Source organism: Patiria miniata, unplaced genomic scaffold (genome assembly GCF_015706575.1).
Source record: "Patiria miniata isolate m_02_andy unplaced genomic scaffold, ASM1570657v1 HiC_scaffold_13, whole genome shotgun sequence".
Taxonomy (NCBI): domain Eukaryota; kingdom Metazoa; phylum Echinodermata; class Asteroidea; order Valvatida; family Asterinidae; genus Patiria; species Patiria miniata.
The window spans coordinates 13,927,080-13,946,108 of NW_024037051.1; the positions used below are offsets into that span (position 1 = coordinate 13,927,080).

The following is a 19,029-nucleotide window of genomic DNA, read 5'->3' on the forward strand; positions in this document are numbered from 1 at the left end:
TTATGTCCTTATCCGGTCTCTGATATTGATTTCCCTTAGAAAATGTTATTCAAACAAGGAAATGTAGGTAGAATTCCAAATTCTGTTGCAGTTCGTATGTGTGAGTTTCACTTTAAAAATAAAAGTATTTTGCCTGGACTATAATTAACAAGACAGGAGATCGGTGCACAGTCCGCTATACAGTACGCAGTACCTATATACAGATGTGCGTGTATATCATATGTGTTTGTGCAGGGTCACTTTGATATTTAGTTGTGCAAATGGAGGTAGAATTTCAACCTCAATGCAGGTTAAATTTCTACTTCTATGCAAGCCATAAGGTTCATTGTGCCATTTAGTTTGTGCGTTGGTGCATATTTTATTTAGTTTGTTTGCATAGAAAAAACACAACCCAAGGACGAAAGCCAATGCTTTCACGGGTGGAAAAAAACAAGTCTGTTCAACCGTGGGCGGAGGTGAAAGCGACCATATCGCGATCGCCACTACTTAATGATTCGTGTCCTCACCATAAAAACACTCTACTCTCTCAGTGCATCGGTGTGACTGGATAGCGTACAGAGAGCCGCAGAAAAAAAAGACAGCTACTTGGAGCCCCTCGTGGAGATCGGTTGGTGTTTAGTAAAGCGCAAGTTGCCGCCTTATTATTGTGACTCACTTTTGTAACATCGTGGTAAGTTCATCTGGTTTTCTTTTCTTTTTTTCCACCGGACTTCCAGCTCCATTGACAACGAACGGTTCACAGGTTTTCAAACGTAAATATATGTATCTGAACTGAACTGAACTATATGGAAACGTTGTCTCATCCGCTCAATCTGGCCTGCGTACATAGGTCAAATGAGCATTTTTTATGAAAAAGTGATTTTATAAAAAAAGTGCGCTGCATTTCCAGCATTGGGCCGCTCGGGAGTCACTTGAATAACTATTCATCAAATCCAAAACCTACAAATAATACCAGTAAGTTCCTCAGTTTCGTTGGAAAAAACATAGTAAACCTGCATAATGTCGTCGTTTTTGCGTGGGAGAGCTAGCAAAACAGCAAGTTTCCTTGCACATTACTCGCTTTCGTGAGCCCTCACTCGTGTCATTGTGATCAGGCTGCTTTGGGCCTAGCGGCTTATGAATGTGCAGTATATGGGTCATTCCATGTCAGACCAACGCACTTTTTTACCTCATGTCTTCCGATTTTAATAAAAATTGCTGTGCTTGTAGGTCCTAATGAGCAATGAATACACACCAATTTTTAGCCCGATCCGACCTACCATGTGGTCAGGGCAGAAGCCACAAAAAATTGGCATTTTTAGAGTAAAATACCACCCTTTTGGTATAAATATGTCAAAACTATGGCAATTTTCATCGAATATATGTGAAATTGTTATTAAAATAATGAGGATTGCATGCTCAAAGCACTTCTTTTGTCAAAATTAAATTTTGTGAAAGGTAGGTCACATGACCTTTAATATGCTATCGTGACCTTTGACCCATTTTTTGTAATAATGTATCATTCCAAAAATCAACGATATCAAAATAACTTGCTAGAGCATGTCTTCCTCTATCAGAATCTACTAAAAATCAGTTGGGGTCTTCCAAATTTACAACTTTATGACTATTTTTGTACAGTTGGTGGGTTACAAATGAGTCAATTTATAGACTTTACATAAGAAATTCACCAACACAACTTACTATTCTGTTTCTAAAGTTACTAAAATATATCTTGGTTTGTGAATTTCAACAAAAACTAGAATAAAATCAAACAAACAAATTGACAATGTTGGGGGTGGGTTCAAGGCCCCCCCCCCCCTCCTGGGTGCCACTGATAATTAGTTATCCCACGAGCGCGCTTGGAATATGAAATAATGCAATGCTGCTGTGACCCATATGCCACTCGATGCACTACATAATTCCGTGTTCCACGCAAGTGGGATTTATAACCAATTTATCTTCAAGCAAACTTGATATCAAATGCGTACACGCAGTGAAGATGTACGTGCATACATGTAGTGTTTTGGTCCGTTCTGCAGGAAATAACACAACATATGTACACGTACATTTTTAATATCTGGGGTGCAATATAGCTGTGCAATATTATATAAAATCACACAGTTGTTGCTATAGATGGACTAATCAGGGTCTAGGATTCAAGTTTGCTTGAAGATAATACTTAATATTACAATCAAAGTTACCTTTACTCATTCATCACTGTGCTTCTTGAACTTTAATGACTCTCACAGACTTGGCATTTTGTTCCTTTGAGGTGAATTTCACCTGGACGTGAGTCCGCTGTACTGGGTGAAGGCCTGGTTACTGTTAGTGGTTAGCACACTTTGAGTCCAGATATTCTGATTAAACAGTTTCTTTGGAATCAGAAGGTGGAATTTTGTTTTTCCTGGCTTTGTACTTTATACATACAAATCTAGATTAATTTTAGTAACTTTAGAAACAGAATAGTAAGTTGTGTTGGTGAATTTCTTATGTAAAGTCTATAAATTGACTCATTTGTAACCTACTAACTGTACAAAAGTAGTCATAAAGTTGTAAATTTTGAAGACCCCAACTGATTTTTAGTAGATTCTGATAGAGGAAGACATGCTCTAGCAAGTTATTTTTATTTCGTTGATTTTCGGAATGATACATTATTACAAAAATTGGGTCAAAGGTCACGATAGCATATTAAAGGTCACGTGACCTACTTTTCACAAAATTTAATTTTGACAAAAAGAGTGATTTGAGCATGCAATCCTCATTATTTTAAAACCAAATTCACATATATTGGATGAAAATTGCCATAGTTTTGACATATTTATACCAAAAGGGTGGTATTTTACTCTAAAAATGCCATTTTTTTGTGGCTTCTGCCCTGACCACATGGTAGGTCGGATCGGGCTAAAAATTGGTGTGTATTCATTGCTCATTAGGACCTACAAGCACAGCAATTTTTATTAAAATCGGAAGACATGAGGTAAAAAAGTGCGTTGGTCTGACATGGAATGACCCATATTAGCTTTCTGGCGATATAAAACATGTTTTGATGGGTTGAATAATTTTGTCGGAACGAAGCTTTGGAGAGGATTGACTATTCACATCTAGCGTCTGAAATGACCTTTCATCTACAGGTCCCGGATGACACAAGCACGCAAAACCGCATTTGTGACGTCATCAATTATTACTCATCGTCTTTCATCGTCAAATGTTACAATTCTACGACGTTTGGTATAGATTTTATTTATTAGTAATATGTAGGACTATTTTTGCAATCTATCAGTTAAGTTTTAGGTTTAATTTAAAGTATTGTTTTGAAATTAAAGCCTTTTTTTTCTGTCGTCTTGACTGGATCGTACCATTAAAGTTGTAGGGGTTAAGTATTATTCCGACAGGCCGCGCCAAATTTAATTTAGCCTTCGCCGGACGTCAGTAATCTCGCGTTGATTTCAAGAATATCCTGTCTTCTGTTTCAGTAAATGTCATTACAAACATTATCAGAAATGAGGTAAGTGTCTTTTTTCTATCTATTGTTTAGAAAACATGCTTAAAACTGAGAGATTAAACCGAGATTTGTCGTGAATATCGTTGGGCGTAAGTGACGAAGATGTGATACAATCATGCCAATGGCATCGAGAGTCCATCCATTTTCAACACACGGATTTTCTCGTCGTGCAAAGTAGAATTATTTCTCTACAAATTGTTGTATTTACATTGACTATGCCAGTCCCCTCATATTGTGCCATTGTTTATTTACCCATTCCCACAATGGCAGTACCCTGCAGTGGAGGTCAGCGGCGCGTGACCCTGTGCACACATAGCTCCCGTGGAGGTCACACAGCGGTCATGTGGGCAACTTCTTTTATGAGACAAATCCGGGAAAACTTTTCCATATTGGCGGGCGGCGGAACGTCGTGGCTTTTGCTCTGTAAAAAAAAGCTGGGCAAAAGGGTTGATTATTCGACCACCGATTGGCGAATAGTTAACACGTTTAACTATTGGGCAACATTGCCTAATACATATTGCGTTGTTTATATTTCGCCCAACGAATTATTTGCCAAACATTTTTACATTGTAGTTTGGAGTTTAATTAACGTGTGATTCAGGAACGGGTCAATGTATATTAGCCTACCAATGCTGGCCATCATGCACACATTAGCAACACGACGACAAGGCATAATGTCCTGCTAATCCCCAGAGCTTCAACGGCGACTTGAAGGACTGTACATATCGGTTTCGGGATGAGAAGAACAGGTGTTCAATGGATAACTTCCGTTTTGGGCGTCCCTGTTCTAAATTAACCTTTCAAAAACTCAGACGAGATTGAAAAAATTAACTCATTCCCATTACTTCAGTCAGGTTGGCGTAGCAGTATGTCCTCGCCTTCCACCGCTGTGACCCGGGTCCGAGTTCCACATGGGCCAACTTACACGTGGCCGGGCTTCTCCCTGCCTCATTCGGTTGCCTTTCCCTCGAAGTATTCTGTCTTCTCCTCTAAAACTGTAATTACTACTCACTATTATCCTTTCTACAGGTTTCTTAACGCTTGCAAGCTACAGTGCCTTTAGGGCGCTCTTTGGGAATCTTTTGTATACTAATTACACTAATTATTATTATAATAGGTATAATAAAAAAAAACAAGGCCGAATCCCTTATCCTATAGTGTTTATCAACACAGGCAATCATATGTGACCAGTAATCCTTTAATCCATAATTCTACAGCGCGAACCACAAACGTAGTTTTTATGCGCCAAAGAAGTGCCCCATCCAACCTGCCTCTTTTGTTTGTTAGACCCTAACATAATTAAAGAACCGGTCGTAAAACTATTGCAAAGAAGTAAGGTGAGGCATTTAACCCAAATGGAAGTCTGGTCCAGCAATAACAATTATGATTCCATTTAAACCCTAGGAAGGTTTGTTGAGATTCACACACAGGCACATGATAAAACCCATCCTTGAGATCAATCGTAATTAAATGGTCCTCACTCTTCACTAATGAATAAACATAAATTTTCTCGTTAGAAAACTTGGGAGCATCAATGTAAGAATTAACAACACGAAGATCAATAATAAGTCTCCACTTGTTTTTGCCCTTCTTCGGTACCACATTCAGTGGAGAGACAACTCTAGGTTTAAAGGCACATCTGGCAATAATACCTTTCTGAAGCAAGTTCTTAATCTCACTATTCAAAAATGTTATTTGATCACTTACAAAATTTCTGTTAGGCAATTCAATCACCGGTGGGTCAGTGGTAAACGATAGCGTTACACCACATTGAAGCCAACTAATAACAGTTGGAGACGCACCTATTTCTTGCCATTTGGAATAGTTAGAGAGTGGCATGATTGAGAACTATTCTCCTCCATATTGAGGTTGGTTGGGAGGATAGTTGGCTGCTAATCCATGGAACACATCCGTTCTACCTTGACCACGACCGCCTACACCTCTACCATAATTTCTATAAGTATAAGTACCCCTGCCTCTGGGGGGATATAACCTACAATTTGAACGTGCCCCTGATGTTGGTTTTCTTGAAGCTGCGGCTAGTTCTGCTGCTAATTTTAGCTGGTTCACCCCTCGATCAGAGAAGCAAGCATTGTTTTTCTGAAAGCTGCGAACCAACTTGGAGGTATCCTCGTCGAATTGTGATGCCACAATAACTGCCTCGTACTCACGCTGATTGTAGTCCAAGTTGGCTTTCAAAATTACAGCCAGCTGGTCCAAGAATTCTGGATCCACACTCTCATTCTTGTGAAGGTCGCTGTACGCTAGCTGAAGCACTTTTAGAACTGTTTCTACGTAGCGACTGCTCTTTTGTAGCAGAAAGTAAAGTGCCCTCTCAGTTTTATTATTGGTACCTGTTGGGGCCCTCACACAGCATGAGGAAGAGTCCAGTTGTACTCGTGAGACGGTATCCTTTACCATTCTGAATTCCTTTTTGATGTCTTCTTTACTGATGGCGGCCGCACCGGTGTCAGTGGCTTATGTGTTTGCCTGATTATCACAGGCGCAATCGGGCTTGTCGTGTTGTGTCGTTTCGACCACTAAAACAGGCAATATAAGGTTTGACTTCAAACAATTTTTTTCATCACAGTGCATTTCTATAAGGTCCCTAAAATGACATACTAAAAGTCTTTAAAAATCCAGGTGGTGGAAATATGCCTCATTTATGTTAGGACTTTTGCATTGATTTGGTCATATTTCTCATCTAGGTAGATTTTGGAGGTACTTTAAACGACAGTTTTAGTCCTTTTACATTGATTAACTCATTATTCTAGTCCTAGGTAAATTTCAAGATCCCTATGTTTCCGAAATTTTCCAAATGCCGTATAATTTGCATAAATGCCGTATATCAATTTGCCTAAATTAAAGTTAAAATAATGGATGCCATGTGTGGACATGTACCAATTGAATGTTCCCTCTAAATTTGGAATCGAATGTCGTACGAAGTCAATTTCGGTGGCAAACCCCATACATTTGATACCTAGTAATCTTAATGACCCATTGCTGATGATGTATCCCAGATGGATGGCAGCCATCTTGGATTTTTCAAAATAGCTGCCATCTTGGATTTCATTGATAATAACATTGCACCTGCCCCCCCCCCCCCCCCCCCCCCCCAGTGAATACCTCTCTCATAATGAAACGGACCTTCCTGCTTCTGTATCAGACAGCGCATTATTAGTCCAGGCAATATAAGGTTTGACCTCAAACAAATTGCAACAGAATTTTTTTTACCACAGTGCATTTCTTTAAGGTCCCTAAAATGACATACTAAAAGTCCAAAAAATCCAAGTGGTGAAAATATGCCTAATTTGCATAAATCCAAAATTGCCGCATATTTTAGGACTTTCACAATGATTTGGTCATATTTCTCATACTATTAGCTTCTTGAGGAACTTTAAACAACAATTTTAGTCCTTTAATTTACATTGATTACATCATTACTCTAGTCCTAGGTAAATTTCAAGATCCCTATGTTTCCCAAATTTGCCAAATGCGATATAATAATTTGCATAAATGCCGTATATTAATTTGCATAAATTAAAGTTAAAATTATGGCTGTCATGTGTTGACATCACAATTGAATTTTTCCTAATAACTTCTAGTTCAGTTACATGTATGTATACATAAATATCACACCACAGAGCATCTCTATATGGTCCCGAAAAAAAAGTACAAAAAAATCCAAGTGGTGGAAATATGCTTGATTTGCATAAATTCAAAATAGCCACTAATTATATGATTTTCATATTGATTTGGCCATACCTCTCGTCCTACATTGCTTTTTGGGGTACTTTAAACAACAATTTGTCCTTTTACATTGATTTCATCATTATTCTAGTCCTGGGTACCCTTCTAGATCCCTATGTTTCCCAACTTTGCCAAATGCCGTATAATAATTTGCATAAATGCCGTATATTAATTTGCATATAAATTAAAATTAAAATTATGGCTGTCATGTGTGGACATGCCACAATTGAATTTTCCCTAATAACTTCTAGTTCAGTTATGTATCACACCACAGAGCATCTTTATATGGTCCCGAAAAAAAAGTAAAACAAAAAAATCCAAGTGGTGGAAATATGCCTAATTTGCATAAATTCAAAATGGCCACTAATTATATGATTTTCATACTGATTTGGCCATAACTCTCGTCCTACATTACTTTTTGGGGTACTTTAAACAAAAAAAATTCTTTTCCTCTGACGTTGATTTCATCATTATTCTAGTCCTGGGTACCTTTCGAGATCCCTATGTTTCCCAACTTTGCCAAATGCCGTATAATAATTTGCATAAATGCCTTATATTAATTTGCATGAATTCAAATAAAGTAAAGTAAAGTTGAAGTTACAGCACAATTAGGACACATGTTGGGACTTAGGCCATGGAAAATGGGTTGCGGGGGTAACTATTCATCAGGTTTTGCACTTTTATTGAGTCTGATTTAAGAGGCGCAAGATACATATTGAGTAATCTTCATCCAAGAACAGAATGACAAAGTTAAATACTAATTCTTAACAACTAAAAAGGAACAAGTAGCAAGTCAATTAAATAAAAACACAATCATAGTTAAAGTCGCAATTATTTAAGTGGTTCTCGCTAAATCACTTAACAATATCACTTTCGAATATGCAACTCAAAATACAAAATACGGAATAGTAAGTGAAATGAAAGCGTAGCTTAACTTCTTATCATTATATGATTACTGTGAAGAGAGAAAACAATTGTACTTTTCCTGATAATCCAAGTTCAGTTATGAATACAGAAATATCACAAAGATTCATATTGGCGGCCTATCATCCATATTGGCTTGCATGCAATGTTAGTCTGATTGTTATCATCTACACGTACATCATTGTATCTTAGAATGAACACTTATGTGGCAGACTATAATCTTCAGCAGCCTAGGATCAATGTCTGGTGGTGGCGAGTTGGCACAACAAGTGCCACGGTTTTCAGTGCAAGCAGTTGAACAAGAGAGACCATACTTTCTGCACGTGCAGTTTCTATTCACACAAGTCTTTCTAGCGTCCTTTCGTTTTTGGACGGTTAGTCATGACGGTTCGTCATGACAGCTCGTCATAACGGTCGTCCTGTCCAATCACATTCCTTGCTGAAACGAAGGGGCGTGATCAATGGATCTTGGCCAATCAACTGGCTCCTCTGTACGGTAAACTTTGTCATTCGTAATAAAGACTTTAGAATGCAACAACAATGCAAATTGAAATCGAATGCAACAACAATGAAAATTGAAAGCCAGCCCATGCAGTTGCTCACTTTGAATAGGATTAGTGCGGGAGTTTCAAAAGGGGTACAAGGCCATAGGCCCTACATTTATTTACGACGCGTTGTTCTTAAAGAAAAAGAGCAGGAAGAAATCTCTTTCATGCAGGGACTGTCTTAGGGCGCCGATGAACTCGTACAAAAACATGATGGATTACAGGGTTCATTTGTTTATTGCGAGAATAAATTGGCAAACTTTCATCACTACATGTAGTTTTGAACCCAGTGCATGTGTTTATATATACTATGTACATGTGGATTCAAAAACTAAAATGCCACTTTTGCAATATACCCCATAATCCTTCATTTTTCTGTGCGACTTCATCTGTGCCTGCATGGAAGAGGTTTTTTTCTCAATTCTTTTCTTTCAGAATTCTAAACATTGCACGACATGTGCCTCCTGCCTAGTTTAAGTCATATTTGCTATTAATTTAATACACATTTAACAAAATGGGCGTCTGCAGGGGTGTCACTGGGGGTGGGGTGGGCAAATGTCCCCCGCCCACCCACAAACAAAATGATCAATTGAAAATATGCTAGAGAGAATACAAGGATTTTGGGGGACAATTAATTTGCTTTGCCCCACTACAAAAAAAAATCCTGGGTGGGCCAAATGAGTGGCAAATTAAGTGCTTTGCCCAAGGGCACACGCACCACAACCCCAGGGCGAAATAACAAGAATTATTTTATTTCATACACTTCTCTTTTTTTCGCCATAACTGATTGCAATGGTACCTCACCAGTTTAGTTTCAACAGAACGTAATAAAAAACATGTATTTTTAGATGATAAGCATATGTTACATAAACTCCAGGGACTCAGAGGCTCTGTCAAATTCCGACACTGCTTATGTTTTTGAGTAGTCATAATGTGAACCAAAAAAAAGTGGATCACGTCTCCCATATTAGGCAGCTTTTGTTCTGCTTCTATTACGTTGACTGGATGGCTGGCTTTAAAATAAATTGTCTTCACAAATTAATATTCATGAGTAGAAACGAGGAAGAACAAAAGACAAATGGACAATAATTGCAGCCTCTCGTTTCCAACAAGCCTCCTTCTACAGTATCAGATTTAGAGGGGGCGGTTGCAAATCCTCTCTGCCGTTCAGCAGCTGCCTAATTTGATAAACTATTAAAATGGGACCAAAAAATAACAGAGCAAACTTGTATTATGCCCTGCAAAAACCAAAAAGCCACAAAATCCTTTTTTTTCCTTCTTTTTTTAGAAAATATTGAGCATATTTTATTGCTTATGCAGAAACTTTGATTCGTACAGTCTAGCCACGAACCGTTCTTTCGATAATTCAGAATATAATTTTATTACGTCTGTGCAAAGACAAAACAGCCATAATTTTGTGTATTTTTAGATGACAGGCATGTGTTACAATAACTCCAAGGACTTTAGAGGATCCGTCAATCTCCAAATTGAAGTTTGACGTTTTTATTTTCGGGTAGCCATGTGCAGCACCAGAAATGCGCTTCAAAAGTTAGATTATGTCTTCCATATTATTTGCCGAGGCAGCAACCAACTTCCAATTGAGCAAGCAGTGATCAAACTCCTTTTTGTGCCGTAGTGTGGTTAGGGTTTGTGACTCATGATCAGAGGGTCAGGAGTTCGAATTAAGGTGCTGGCCATTATGTTGTGTGCTAGGGCAGACTTCATCCACGCTTGCCTCTCTCCAACCAGGAGTATAAATGGGTGCCGGTATTAGCTGTGGAGTAACCTGCGATGGACTAGCATCCCATCCAGGGGAAATAGAAATATTCTCTAAAACCGGAGATAAATGCCGGCGCTGCCCATGGCCCAATGGGCCACACTTGCTCCTGACAGACTTTACTATTTAATTACTACTTTTTATCATCAAAAGAGTGGTGGGTAAATGCCCCCATGCCCACCCTCGAAAAAAGATAAATTGAGAATATGCTGGAAAAAGTACAGGTATTTGTTTGTTGTTGTTGGGTTTTTTTTTGGGGGGGGGCGAAATGTGCATTCCCACCTCTAGAAAAAATCCTGGCGACGCCCATGGCATTCGACGTGGCAGTCCCTGGCAGGTAGGTGTGTGTGTGCGTTCCATAATTATTTGAATAATAATCTAAAGTCTTTATTCCCGAACAACAAAGTTTACCGTACAGAGGAGCCAGTTGATTGGCCAAGATCCATTGATCACGCCCTTTCGTTTTAGCGAGGAATGTGATTTGCCACGACGACCGTCATGACGAGCTGTCACGAACCGTCATGACTAACCGTCCAAAACGAAAGAACGCTTCTTACACCCACATCTGATGACCTCAAGTAGTGATGGTGGTGCTGGCGGTTTGTCCGTTCGTATGGGAAGATTATTATACGGCATTTGGCAAATTTGGGAAACATAGGGACCTAGAAAGGTACCCAGGACTAGCATAATGATGAAATCAATGTAAAAGGACAAATTGTTGTTTAAAGTACCCCAAAAAGCAATGTAGGACGAGAGTTATGGCAAAATCAATATGAAAACTAGAGGTTCGCAATGGTTGAGTTACAAACGCAGAGTGGTCGGGCTGGCATATTTTCTTGTGTTTACAGTAACTTAATCATAATTGAACTGCACATTACCCCTCCCTTTACCCTGCACCCATTACCCTGTGTTTTTCACAAAGAAAATCACACAACCTGCAGTTGAACTTGTTGCTACCTGGGCAAGACTTGTAGGCCTATCAGGAAGCGCACATCTGGTGCTGCATGGATGGCTACTCAAGCATACAACCAGTTGGGACTATTGGTTGAGTTAACGAAGCCTCTAACGTGGTTGGAGTTTATACAGCAGAATTATGCTCATCTTAAAATAAAATGGCTGGTTTGTTTTTTTGTTTTTTTGTCTTTTGCATGGGCATAATAAAATTCTGCACTAAAGTTACGACATTGGTAGAATTGACAGAGCGTCTCACGTCGTTAAAGATTATGAAACATAATTATGCTAATTTTAAGGTAAAATTGCTTTTATTTTGTTTTTTTTTCTTGGTCTTTTGCCTGGGTATAATAAAATTCTGCGCTGAATTTACGACAACGGTAGACTTGACGGAGCCTCTAACGTCGTTGGATTTTATGCAACATATGCTAATTTCATCATAAAATGGCTTTTATGGGTTTTTTTCTTTTGCATGGGCATAATAAAGTTCTGCACTGAGTTTACGACAGAAAAGTTTGTGGCTACACGCTGTAGAAATCAACTGGCTCCTCTGTACGGTAAACTTTGTCATTCGTAATAAAGACTTTAGAATGCAACAACAATGCAAATTGAAATCGAATGCAACAACAATGAAAATTGAAAGCCAGCCCATGCAGTTGCTCACTTTGAAAGGATTTGTGCGGGAGTTTCAAAAGGGGTACAAGGCCATAGGCCCTACATTTATTTACCACGCGTTGTTCTTAAAGAAAAAGAGCAGGAAGAAATCTCTTTCATGCAGGGACTGTCTTAGGGCGCCGATGAACTCGTACAAAAACATGATGGATTACAGGGTTCATTTGTTTATTGCGAGAATAAATTGGCAAACTTTCATCACTACATGTAGTTTTGAACCCAGTGCATGTGTTTATATATACTATGTACATGTGGATTCAAACACTAAAATGCCACTTTTGCAATATACCCCATAATCCTTCATTTTTCTGTGCGACTTCATCTGTGCCTGCATGGAAGAGGTTTTTTCTCAATTCTTTTCTTTCAGAATTCTAAACATTGCACGACATGTGCCTCCTGCCTAGTTTAAGTCATATTTGCTATTAATTTAATACACATTTAACAAAATGGGCGTCTGCAGGGGTGTCACTGGGGGTGGGGTGGGCAAATGTCCCCCGCCCACCCAAAAACAAAATGATCCATTGAAAATATGCTAGAGAGAATACAAGGATTTTGGGGGACAATTAATTTGCTTTGCCCCACTACAAAAAAAAATCCTGGGTGGGCCAAATGAGTGGCAAATTAAGTGCTTTGCCCAAGGGCACACGCACCACAACCCCAGGGCGAAATAACAAGAATTATTTTATTTCATACACTTCTCTTTTTTTTCGCCATAACTGATTGCAATGGTACCTCACCAGTTTAGTTTCAGCAGAACGTAATAAAAAACATGTATTTTTAGATGATAAGCATATGTTACATAAACTCCAGGGACTCAGAGGCTCTGTCAAATTCCAAATTGAAGTCTACCGACACTGCTTATGTTTTTGAGTAGTCATAATGTGAACCAAAAAAAGTGGATCACGTCTCCCATATTAGGCAGCTTTTTTTCTGCTTCTATTACGTTGACTGGATGGCTGGCTTTAAAATAAATTGTCTTCACAAATTAATATTCATGAGTAGAAACGAGGAAGAACAAAAGACAAATGGACAATAATTGCAGCCTCTCGTTTCCAACAAGCCTCCTTCTACAGTATCAGATTTAGAGGGGGCGGTTGCAAATCCTCTCTGCCGTTCAGCAGCTGCCTAATTTGATAAACTATTAAAATGGGACCAAAAAATAACAGAGCAAACTTTTATTATGCCCTGCAAAAACCAAAAAGCCACAAAATCCTTTTTTTTTCTTCTTTTTTTTAGAAAATATTGAGCATATTTTATTGCTTATGCAGAAAATTATGATTCGTACTGTCTAGCCACGAACCGTTCTTTCGATAATTCAGAATATAATTTTATTACGTCTGTGCAAAGACAAAACAGCCATAATTTTGTGTATTTTTAGATGACAGGCATGTGTTACATTAACTCCAAGGACTTTAGAGGATCCGTCAATCTCCAAATTGAAGTTTGACGTTTTTATTTTCGGGTAGCCATGTGCAGCACCAGAAATGCGCTTCAAAAGTTAGATTATGTCTTCCATATTATTTGCCGAGGCAGCAACCAACTTCCAATTGAGCAAGCAGTGATCAAACTCCTTTTTGTGCCGTAGTGTGGTTAGGGTTTGTGACTCATGATCAGAGGGTCAGGAGTTCGAATTCAGGTGCTGGCCATTATGTTGTGTGCTAGGGCAGACTTCATCCACGCTTGCCTCTCTCCAACCAGGAGTATAAATGGGTGCCGGTATTAGCTGTGGAGTAACCTGCGATGGACTAGCATCCCATCCAGGGGAAATAGAAATATTCTCTAAAACCGAAGATAAATGCCGGCGCTGCCCATGGCCCAATGGGCCACACTTGCTCCTGACAGACTTTACTATTTAATTACTACTTTTTATCATCAAAAGAGTGGTGGGTAAATGCCCCCATGCCCACCCTCGAAAAAAGATAAATTGAGAATATGCTGGAAAAAGTACAGGTATTTGTTTGTTGTTTTTTTTTTTTTCGGGGGGGGGGGGGCGAAATGTGCATTACCCACCTCTAGAAAAAATCCTGGCGACGCCCATGGCATTCGACGTGGCAGTCCCTGGCAGGTAGGTGTGTGTGTGCGTTCCATAATTATTTGAATAATAATCTAAAGTCTTTATTCCCGAACAACAAAGTTTACCGTACAGAGGAGCCAGTTGATTGGCCAAGATCCATTGATCACGCCCTTTCGTTTTAGCGAGGAATGTGATTTGCCACGACGACCGTCATGACGAGCTGTCACGAACCGTCATGACTAACCGTCCAAAACGAAAGAACGCTTCTTACACCCACATCTGATGACCTCAAGTAGTGATGGTGGTGCTGGCGGTTTGTCCGTTCGTATGGGAAGATTATTATACGGCATTTGGCAAATTTGGGAAACATAGGGACCTAGAAAGGTACCCAGGACTAGCATAATGATGAAATCAATGTAAAAGGACAAATTGTTGTTTAAAGTACCCCAAAAAGCAATGTAGGACGAGAGTTATGGCAAAATCAATATGAAAACTAGAGGTTCGCAATGGTTGAGTTACAAACGCAGAGTGGTCGGGCTGGCATATTTTCTTGTGTTTACAGTGACTTAATCATAATTGAACTGCACATTACCCCTCCCTTTACCCTGCACCCATTACCCTGTGTTTTTCACAAAGAAAATCACACAACCTGCAGTTGAACTTGTTGCTACCTGGGCAAGACTTGTAGGCCTATCAGGAAGCGCATATCTGGTGCTGCATGGATGGCTACTCAAGCATACAACTAGTTGGGACTATTGGTTGAGTTAACGAAGCCTCTAACGTGGTTGGAGTTTATACAGCAGAATTATGCTAATCTTAAAATAAAATGGCTGGTTTGTTTTTTTGTTTTTTTGTCTTTTGCATGGGCATAATAAAATTCTGCACTAAAGTTACGACATTGGTAGAATTGACAGAGCGTCTCACGTCGTTAAAGATTATGAAACATAATTATGCTAATTTTAAGGTAAAATTGCTTTTATTTTGTTTTTTTTCTTGGTCTTTTGCATGGGTATAATACAATTCTGCGCTCAATTTACGACAACGGTAGACTTGACGGAGCCTCTAACGTCGTTGGATTTTATGCAACATATGCTAATTTCATCATAAAATGGCTTTTATGGGTTTTTTTCTTTTGCATGGGCATAATAAAGTTCTGCACTGAGTTTACGACAGAAAAGTTTGTGGCTACACGCTGTAGAAATCAACTGGCTCCTCTGTACGGTAAACTTTGTCATTCGTAATAAAGACTTTAGAATGCAACAACAATGCAAATTGAAATCGAATGCAACAACAATGAAAATTGAAAGCCAGCCCATGCAGTTGCTCACTTTGAATAGGATTAGTGCGGGAGTTTCAAAAGGGGTACAAGGCCATAGGCCCTACATTTATTTACCACGCGTTGTTCTTAAAGAAAAAGAGCAGGAAGAAATCTCTTTCATGCAGGGACTGTCTTAGGGCGCCGATGAACTCGTACAAAAACATGATGGATTACAGGGTTCATTTGTTTATTGCGAGAATAAATTGGCAAACTTTCATCACTACATGTAGTTTTGAACCCAGTGCATGTGTTTATATATACTATGTACATGTGGATTCAAACACTAAAATGCCACTTTTGCAATATACCCCATAATCCTTCATTTTTCTGTGCGACTTCATCTGTGCCTGCATGGAAGAGGTTTTTTTCTCAATTCTTTTCTTTCAGAATTCTAAACATTGCACGACATGTGCCTCCTGCCTAGTTTAAGTCATATTTGCTATTAATTTAATACACATTTAACAAAATGGGCGTCTGCAGGGGTGTCACTGGGGGTGGGGTGGGCAAATGTCCCCCGCCCACCCAAAAACAAAATGATCAATTGAAAATATGCTAGAGAGAATACAAGGATTTTGGGGGACAATTAATTTGCTTTGCCCCACTACAAAAAAAAAATCCTGGGTGGGCCAAATGAGTGGCAAATTAAGTGCTTTGCCCAAGGGCACACGCACCACAACCCCAGGGCGAAATAACAAGAATTATTTTATTTCATACACTTCTCTTTTTTTCGCCATAACTGATTGCAATGGTACCTCACCAGTTTAGTTTCAACAGAACGTAATAAAAAAACATGTATTTTTAGATGATAAGCATATGTTACATAAACTCCAGGGACTCAGAGGCTCTGTCAAATTCCAAATTGAAGTCTACCGACACTGCTTATGTTTTTGAGTAGTCATAATGTGAACCAAAAAAAAGTGGATCACGTCTCCCATATTAGGCAGCTTTTGTTCTGCTTCTATTACGTTGACTGGATGGCTGGCTTTAAAATAAATTGTCTTCACAAATTAATATTCATGAGTAGAAACGAGGAAGAACAAAAGACAAATGGACAATAATTGCAGCCTCTCGTTTCCAACAAGCCTCCTTCTACAGTATCAGATTTAGATGGGGCGGTTGCAAATCCTCTCTGCCGTTCAGCAGCTGCCTAATTTGATAAACTATTAAAATGGGACCAAAAAATAACAGAGCAAACTTGTATTATGCCCTGCAAAAACCTAAAAGCCACAAAATCCTTTTTTTTCCTTCTTTTTTTAGAAAATATTGAGCATATTTTATTGCTTATGCAGAAAATTTGATTCGTACAGTCTAGCCACGAACCGTTCTTTCGATAATTCAGAATATAATTTTATTACGTCTGTGCAAAGACAAAACAGCCATAATTTTGTGTATTTTTAGATGACAGGCATGTGTTACAATAACTCCAAGGACTTTAGAGGATCCGTCAATCTCCAAATTGAAGTTTGACGTTTTTATTTTCGGGTAGCCATGTGCAGCACCAGAAATGCGCTTCAAAAGTTAAATTATGTCTTCCATATTATTTGCCGAGGCAGCAACCAACTTCCAATTGAGCAAGCAGTGATCAAACTCCTTTTTGTGCCGTAGTGTGGTTAGGGTTTGTGACTCATGATCAGAGGGTCAGGAGTTCGAATTAAGGTGCTGGCCATTATGTTGTGTGCTAGGGCAGACTTCATCCACGCTTGCCTCTCTCCAACCAGGAGTATAAATGGGTGCCGGTATTAGCTGTGGAGTAACCTGCGATGGACTAGCATCCCATCCAGGGGAAATAGAAATATTCTCTAAAACCGGAGATAAATGCCGGCGCTGCCCATGGCCCAATGGGCCACACTTGCTCCTGACAGACTTTACTATTTAATTACTACTTTTTATCATCAAAAGAGTGGTGGGTAAATGCCCCCATGCCCACCCTCGAAAAAAGATAAATTGAGAATATGCTGGAAAAAGTACAGGTATTTGTTTGTTGTTGTTTTTTTTTTCGGGGGGGGGGGCGAAATGTGCATTTCCCACCTCTAGAAAAAATCCTGGCGACGCCCATGGCATTCGACGTGGCAGTCCCTGGCAGGTAGGTGTGTGTGTGCGTTCCATAATTATTTGAATAATAATCTAAAGTCTTTCCGAACAACAAAGTTTACCGTACAGAGGAGCCAGTTGATTGGCCAAGATCCATTGATCACGCCCTTTCGTTTTAGCGAGGAATGTGATTTGCCACGACGACCGTCATGACGAGCTGTCACGAACCGTCATGACTAACCGTCCAAAACGAAAGAACGCTTCTTACACCCACATCTGATGACCTCAAGTAGTGATGGTGGTGCTGGCGGTTTGTCCGTTCGTATGGGAAGATTATTATACGGCATTTGGCAAATTTGGGAAACATAGGGACCTAGAAAGGTACCCAGGACTAGCATAATGATGAAATCAATGTAAAAGGACAAATTGTTGTTTAAAGTACCCCAAAAAGCAATGTAGGACGAGAGTTATGGCAAAATCAATATGAAAACTAGAGGTTCGCAATGGTTGAGTTACAAACGCAGAGTGGTCGGGCTGGCATATTTTCTTGTGTTTACAGTGACTTAATCATAATTGAACTGCACATTACCCCTCCCTTTACCCTGCACCCATTACCCTGTGTTTTTCACAAAGAAAATCACACAACCTGCAGTTGAACTTGTTGCTACCTGGGCAAGACTTGTAGGCCTATCAGGAAGCGCACATCTGGTGCTCAATGGATGGCTACTCAAGCATACAACCAGTTGGGACTATTGGTTGAGTTAACGAAGCCTCTAACGTGGTTGGAGTTTATACAGCAGAATTATGCTAATCTTAAAATAAAATGGCTGGTTTGTTTTTTTGTTTTTTTGTCTTTTGCATGGGCATAATACAATTCTGCACTAAAGTTACGACATTGGTAGAATTGACAGAGCGTCTCACGTCGTTAAAGATTATGAAACATAATTATGCTAATTTTAAGGTAAAATTGCTTTTATTTTGTTTTTTTTCTTGGTCTTTTGCATGGGTATAATAAAATTCTGCGCTGAATTTACGACAACGGTAGACTTGACGGAGCCTCTAACGTCGTTGGATTTTATGCAACATATGCTAATTTCATCATAAAATGGCTTTTATGGGTTTTTTTCTTTTGCATGGGCATAATAAAGTTCTGCACTGAGTTTACGACAGAAAAGTTTGTGGCTACACGCTGTAGAAATCAACTGGCTCCTCTGTACGGTAAACTTTGTCATTCGTAATAAAGACTTTAGAATGCAACAACAATGCAAATTGAAATCGAATGCAACAACAATGAAAATTGAAAGCCAGCCCATGCAGTTGCTCACTTTGAATAGGATTAGTGCGGGAGTTTCAAAAGGGGTACAAGGCCATAGGCCCTACATTTATTTACCACGCGTTGTTCTTAAAGAAAAAGAGCAGGAAGAAATCTCTTTCATGCAGGGACTGTCTTAGGGCGCCGATGAACTCGTACAAAAACATGATGGATTACAGGGTTCATTTGTTTATTGCGAGAATAAATTGGCAAACTTTCATCACTACATGTAGTTTTGAACCCAGTGCATGTGT

The 19,029-nt window shown here is 39.2% G+C and overlaps 1 protein-coding gene across 2 annotated transcripts in view; it reads left to right on the forward strand.

Moving 5' to 3' along the window:
* Positions 1-497: 497 nt before the first annotated feature.
* The window catches only part of LOC119721360 (rho GDP-dissociation inhibitor 1-like), a 40,730-nt gene continuing 22,198 nt past the window's right edge, over positions 498-19,029 (forward strand). For both annotated transcript variants that reach the window (XM_038191407.1, XM_038191408.1), the window contains exon 1: positions 498-670. The gene's annotated coding sequence lies outside the window, so the exon portion shown is untranslated. The remainder of the gene's footprint in view (positions 671-19,029) is intronic.